This window comes from Nicotiana sylvestris, chromosome 7, assembly GCF_000393655.2.
Source record: "Nicotiana sylvestris chromosome 7, ASM39365v2, whole genome shotgun sequence".
Lineage (NCBI taxonomy): Eukaryota > Viridiplantae > Streptophyta > Magnoliopsida > Solanales > Solanaceae > Nicotiana > Nicotiana sylvestris.
Genome location: NC_091063.1, coordinates 75031101 through 75038674, shown reverse-complemented (window position 1 = coordinate 75038674; position 7574 = coordinate 75031101).

Below are 7574 nucleotides of genomic sequence, written 5' to 3'. Positions count from 1 at the left end.
CATCAATCTCAGAGGAAAATATATCTGAGAGATAGAAAGAAATAGTGAGGTTTCACAGACAAGATATAAGAAAATAGTCTGTGAAGAAAATAGAGAGTGTGAGCGATATTGTAGTGAGGTGAAATATCAAAAGAGGGTTATTTCTTTTGAGTATTGTAGTAGTCTTTGTAGTATTTTACTCGGGCCTACAAAGTGTAAATTCCTTACTATAGTGATATCAGTTGCTCCTCTCGGGGTCGTGGTTTTTCCCTTAATCAGAAGGGTTTTCCACGAAAAAAATCTTGGTGTCATTGTTACTCTTTTATTCTTGTTAATTACCGTATCTCGGTGCTACATTATTATTCCGCTTTATTACCGTGAATATTATTTTGGTAAGGGGTTTATTCCCAACAACTGGTATCAGAGCACAGGTTCTGCTCGTTCACTGAAATACTATTCACTGTCGGTAGTACTATACTTGGTGAAAAATAAAAATGTCCGGAGTAAAGTACGAGGTAGCAAAATTCAACGGAGATAACGGTTTCTCAACATGGCAAAGAAGGATGAGAGATCTGCTCATCCAACAAGGATTACACAAGGTTCTAGATGTTGATTCCAAAAAGCCTGATACCATGAAAGCTGAGGATTGGGCTGACTTGGATGAAAGAGCTGCTAGTGCAATCAGGTTGCACTTATCAGATGATGTGGTAAATAACATCATTGATGAAGACACTGCACGTGGAATTTGGACAAGGTTGGAAAGCCTATACATGTCCAAAACGCTGACAAATAAATTGTACCTGAAGAAGCAGTTATACGCCCTACACATGAGTGAAGGTACGAATTTTTTGTCACATTTAAATGTGTTTAACGGACTAATCACACAACTTGCCAATCTCGGAGTGAAAATATAGGAAGAAGATAAAGCCATCTTGCTATTGAACTCATTGCCATCTTCGTACGATAATTTGGCAACAACCATCCTGCACGGTAAGACTACTATTGAGTTGAAAGATGTCACATCGGCTCTTCTACTCAATGAGAAGATGAGAAAGAAGCCTGAAAATCAAGGACAGACTCTCATCACAGAAGGTAGAGGCAGGAGTTATCAAAGGAGTTCGAACAACTATGGTAGATCCGGAGCTCGTGGGAAGTCAAAGAACCGATCCAAATCAAGAGTCAGAAATTGCTACAACTGTAATCAACCAGGTCACTTCAAAAGAGATTGCCCAAATCCAAGGAAGGGCAAAGGTGAAACCAGTGGCCAGAAGAATGACGACAACACAGCCGCCATGGTGCAAAATAATGATAATGTTGTCCTCTTTATAAATGAGGAAGAGGAATGCATGCACCTGTCAGGTCCAGAGTCGGAATGGGTGGTTGACACAGCGGCATCTCACCATGCCACACCGGTAAGAGATCTTTTTTGCAGATATGTAGCAGGTGATTTCGGCACAGTGAAAATGGGTAACACAAGTTACTCAAAGATTGCGGGGATTGGTGACATTTGTATCAAGACAAATGTCGGATGCACATTGGTTCTAAAGGATGTGCGGCATGTACCTGATTTGCGGATGAACTTGATCTCGGGAATTGCTTTAGACCGAGATGGATACGAGAGTTATTTTGCAAATCAAAAGTGGAGACTCACTAAGGGATCATTGGTGATTGCAAAGGGAGTTGCTCGTGGCACGTTGTACAGGACAAATGCAGAAATATGCCAAGGTGAATTGAACGCGGCACAAGATGAGATTTCTGTAGATTTGTGGCACAAAAGAATGGGTCATATGAGCGAGAAGGGATTGCAGATTCTTGCCAAGAAATCACTCATTTCTTATGCCAAAGGTACAACGGTAAAACCTTGTGACTACTGTTTATTTGGTAAGCAGCATAGAGTCTCATTTCAGACATCGTCTGAAAGAAAATTGAATATACTTGATTTAGTATATTCTGATGTTTGCGGCCCAATGGAAATTGAATCAATGGGCGGTAACAAATATTTTGTTACTTTTATTGATGATGCTTCACGAAAATTATGGGTTTATATTTTGAAAACCAAAGATCAGGTGTTTCAAGTTTTCCAGAAGTTTCATGCTCTAGTAGAAAGGGAGACGGGTCGAAAGCTAAAGCGTCTCCGAAGTGACAATGGAGGTGAGTACACTTCAAGGGAATTTGAAGAGTATTGTTCAAGTCATGGGATCAGACATGAAAAGACAGTTCCTGGAACCCCACAGCACAATGGCGTAGCCGAGAGGATGAACCGCACCATTGTGGAGAAGGTGAGAAGCATGCTCAGAATGGCTAAACTGCCTAAGTCATTCTGGGGTGAAGCAGTTCAGACAGCCTGTTACCTGATCAATAGGAGTCCATCAGTTCCGTTGGCGTTTGAAATCCCAGAGAGAGTTTGGACCAACAAGGAGGTGTCCTACTCGCATCTGAAGGTGTTCGGTTGCAGAGCTTTTGCACATGTACCAAAAGAGCAGAGAACAAAGCTGGATGATAAATCTGTTCCCTGCATATTTATCGGATATGGAGATGAAGAGTTCGGGTACAGACTGTGGGATCCTGTAAAGAAGAAGGTCATCAGAAGCAGAGATGTAGTCTTCCGAGAAAGTGAAGTTGGAACTGCTGCTGATATGTCAGAAAAGGCGAAGAATGGTATAATTCCTAACTTTGTTACTATTCCTTCTACTTCTAACAATCCCACAAGTGCAGAAAGTACGACCGACGAGGTTGCCGAGCAGGGGGAGCAACCTGGTGAGGTTATTGAGCAGGGGGAGCAACTTGATGAAGGTGTCGAGGAAGTGGAGCACCCCACTCAGGGAGAAGAACAACCTCAACCTCTGAGGAGATCAGAGAGGCCAAGGGTAGAGTCATGCAGGTACCCTTCCACAGAGTATGTCCTCATCAGTGATGAGGGGGAGCCAGAAAGTCTTAAGGAGGTGTTGTCCCATCCAGAAAAGAACCAGTGGATGAAAGCTATGCAAGAAGAGATGGAATCTCTACAGAAAAATGGCACATACAAGCTGGTTGAACTTCCAAAGGGTAAAAGACCACTCAAATGCAAATGGGTCTTTAAACTCAAGAAAGATGGAGATGGCAAGCTGGTCAGATACAAAGCTCGATTGGTGGTTAAAGGCTTCGAACAGAAGAAAGGTATTGATTTTGACGAAATTTTCTCCCCCGTTGTTAAAATGACTTCTATTCGAACAATTTTGAGCTTAGCAGCTAGCCTAGATCTTGAAGTGGAGCAGTTGGATGTGAAAACTGCATTTCTTCATGGAGATTTGGAAGAGGAGATTTATATGGAGCAACCAGAAGGATTTGAAGTAGCTGGAAAGAAACACATGGTGTGCAAATTGAATAAGAGTCTTTATGGATTGAAGCAGGCACCAAGGCAGTGGTACATGAAGTTTGATTCATTCATGAAAAGTCAAACATACCTAAAGACCTATTCTGATCCATGTGTATACTTCAAAAGATTTTCTGAGAATAACTTTATTATATTGTTGTTGTATGTGGATGACATGTTAATTGTAGGAAAAGACAAGGGGTTGATAGCAAAGTTGAAAGGAGATCTGTCCAAGTCATTTGATATGAAGGACTTGGGCCCAGCACAACAAATTCTAGGGATGAAGATAGTTCGAGAGAGAACAAGTAGAAAGTTGTGGCTATCTCAGGAGAAGTCTGAGGGCTAGGGTTTCAGGTTAACCAGTGCGGCCGTGCACCAAAACAGTGCGGTCCGTGCTGGAAGGGTTCAGAGAAGCCCCAATTTTTCTCCCACTCGGCGCGGCCGCAACACATTTTTGTGCGGTCCGCGCCAGGTCCTCAGAAAGGTATACAAGTTCGGAAAATCTCAGTCATTTTTCACTTTTCAAAAACCCAAAACCTAAGAGGCGATTTTCCAAACAACTTTTCTTCTCCAAAACGATTGGTAAGTGATTTCTAACTTAATTTCTTTATTCCTTAACATCTTTTAACATAATTTCAACTTCAAATCAAAGATTTTCATGGGGAAAATTGGGTGTTTTGGGTAGAACCTAGGTTTTCTACAAATTGAGAAGTTGGACCTCAATTTGGGGTCCGATTTAAAAACAAATCATATATTTGGATTCATGGGGGAATGGGTAACCGGGTTTTGGTCTGAACCTCGAGTTTCGACCACGTGGGCCCGGGGGTATTTTTGACTTTTTTGGGAAAAAACTTGAAAATCTATTTTCATGCATTGGGGATGATTCATTTAGTAATTATTAATGTGATTAAGTAACTTATGACTAGATTCAAGCGGATTGGTGGTGGAATCAAGAGGTAAAGCTATACTAGAAGCGTGAGTTGAGTTTGGAGCATTCGAGGTAAGTGTTTGTTCTAACTTTGGCTTGAGGGAATAGGATTATGATGTTATTTGCTACTTGCTAATGTGGAGTACGGTGTATAGGCATGGTGACGGTTATCTATGCACCGGAGTCTAGTATGACCGTGAGTCTTAATTACTTTTAATTCGAATAAATGTGACACAATCTCCTTGTTTATTTGATGAGTTTCTTATAATGTGAACGGTTGAGGTGGAATTGTGATTGGTGTACTTTTGGAGTGTTGGCTCGTACATGAATGTGTTAGTTGAGGAAGAATGTTTTAAAAAAAGGAATGTGTTGTGAATACTCCCTTGCCGGGATGTGTAGACTGATATATATATTCTCCCTTGTCGGGATATTTTGGGCTGTTAGTTGTACCCTTGCCAGGTTAAAGGTATTGAGTTGTTATTCTCCCCTGAAGGGGTCTACTATAAGAAGTCAGATATTATGGGATCGTGTGGCACGCCGTCCACTTGGTTATTGGCCTCTGTTGCCGGTGACATATTGTACACTGTGATAAAGATAAATTGGGATCGTGTGGCACGCTGTCCACTTGGTTATTGGCCTCTGTTGCCGGTGACATATTGTGCACTGTGATAAAGATGAATTGGGATCGTGTGGCACGCCGTCCACTTGGTTATTGGCCTCTGTTGCCGGTGACATATTGTGCACTATGATAAAGATGAATTGGGATCGTGTGGCACGCCGTCCACTTATATATGATATTATGGGATCGTGTGGCACGCCGTCCACTTATATATGATATTATGGGATCGTGTGGCACACCGTCCACTTATATATGATATTATGGGATCGTGTGGCACGTCGTCCACTTATATATGATATTATGGGATCGTGTGGCACGCCGCCCACTATAAATATATATATATATATCATGGAAACCGGAGTTTCTTCTATTTATTTCCGATATTTTATCTTTAGTTGTTACTCCCCGATAGCATGTCCCCCTCCCAGCTTTACTTGGTATTATTTTGTTATTGTTTTCTTGCACTCGTTAGATATATCTGTACAGGTTACTTGTGGTAGGTCCTGTCTAGCCTCGTCACTACTTCGCCGGGGTTAGGCCAGGCACTTACCAGCACATGGGGTCGGTTGTGCTGATGCTACACTCTGTGCATTTTTGTGCACAGATCAGGGAGCAGCTTACGGACCACAGCAGTAGGACTTGTGGGAGCTATCTTCAGTCCAGGGACTCTCGAGGTAGCCTAGCTGGCGTTCGCAGGCCGAAGTCCCTTTCCATGTTTTTCGTTTGTTTATCTTGTATCAGACAAACATGATGTATTTTCCTTTCAGACATTGATTGTAGTATTCTATAGTAGTCCGTGAGCTAGTGACACCAGACTCTGGGTAGCATTTTGGTTCAAACTTCCGCACTTTTGGTTCTCAGTTGCTTTAGATTTAAAGTCTTCCGCTTAAATTTTGTCTCGTTTATTATATTGTTTGGAAGAAAGCAGGAAAAATGTTTTATATATTTGGCTTGCCTAGCTCCGATAGTAGGAACCAGTGGATGAAAGCTATGCAAGAAGAGATGGAATCTCTACAGAAAAATGGCACATACAAGCTGGTTGAACTTCCAAAGGGTAAAAGACCACTCAAATGCAAATGGGTCTTTAAACTCAAGAAAGATGGAAATGGCAAGCTGGTCAGATACAAAGCTCGATTGGTGGTTAAAGGCTTCGAACAAAAGAAAGGTATTGATTTTGACGAAATTTTCTCACCTGTTGTCAAAATGACTTCTATTCGAACAATTTTGAGCTTAGCAGCTAGCCTAGATCTTGAAGTGGAGCAGTTGGATGTGAAAACTGCATTTCTTCATGGAGATTTGGAAGAGGAGATTTATATGGAGCAGCCAGAAGGATTTGAAGTAGCTGGAAAGAAACACATGGTGTGCAAATTGAATAAGAGTCTTTATGGATTGAAGCAGGCACCAAGGCAGTGGTACATGAAGTTTGACTCATTCATGAAAAGTCAAACATACCTAAAGACCTATTCTGATCCATGTGTATACTTCAAAAGATTTTCTGAGAATAACTTTATTATATTGTTGTTGTATGTGGATGACATGTTAATTGTAGGAAAAGACAAGGGGTTGATAGCAAAGTTGAAAGGAGATCTGTCCAAGTCATTTGATATGAAGGACTTGGGCCCAGCACAACAAATTCTAGGGATGAAGATAGTTCGAGAGAGAACAAGTAGAAAGTTGTGGCTATCTCAGGAGAAGTACATTGAACGTGTACTAGAACGCTTCAACATGAAGAATGCTAAGCCAGTCAGCACACCTCTTGCTGGTCATCTAAAGTTGAGTAAGAAGATGTGTCCTACAACAGTGGAGGAGAAAGGGAACATGGCTAAAGTTCCTTATTCTTCAGCAGTCGGAAGCTTAATGTATGCAATGGTATGCACTAGACCTGATATTGCTCACGCAATTGGTGTTGTCAACAGGTTTCTTGAAAATCCTGGAAAGGAACATTGGGAAGCAGTCAAGTGGATACTCAGGTACCTGAGAGGTACCACAGGAGATTGTTTGTGCTTTGGAGGATCTGATCCAATCTTGAAGGGCTATACAGATGCTGATATGGCAGGTGACATTGATAATAGAAAATCCACTACTGGATATTTGTTTACATTTTCAGGGGGAGCTATATCATGGCAGTCGAGGTTGCAGAAGTGTGTTGCACTCTCTACAACTGAAGCGGAGTATATTGCCGCTACTGAAGCTGGCAAGGAGATAATATAGCTCAAACAGTTCCTTCAAGAGCTTGGATTGCATCAGAAGGAGTATGTCGTCTATTGTGACAATCAAAGTGCAATAGACCTTAGCAAGAACTCTATGTACCATGCAAGGACCAAACATATAGATGTGAGATATCATTGGATTCGTGAGCAGGTGGCGAATGAATCTTTACAGGTCAAAAAGATTTACACAAGCGAAAATCATGCAGATATGCTAACCAAGGTAGTACCAAGAGACAAGTTCGAGCTTTGCAAAGAACTTGTCGGCATACACTCAAACTAGTACCTCTGATGTTACCTCCTTCGGGTGAATGGGACTGGAGGGGGAGATTTGTGGGGTCCAGCCCTTGAATTATGGAAGAATTCTCTTCCTTTGTTAACTTTTGTCAAATATGGATGCTAAGTAGCCCACGTTCGATTTCTTTGTCAAATTAAGCAGTCTGCAGAACCTGTAATATCAAATGAGGTAGGCTGTATTTTGCCTATAAA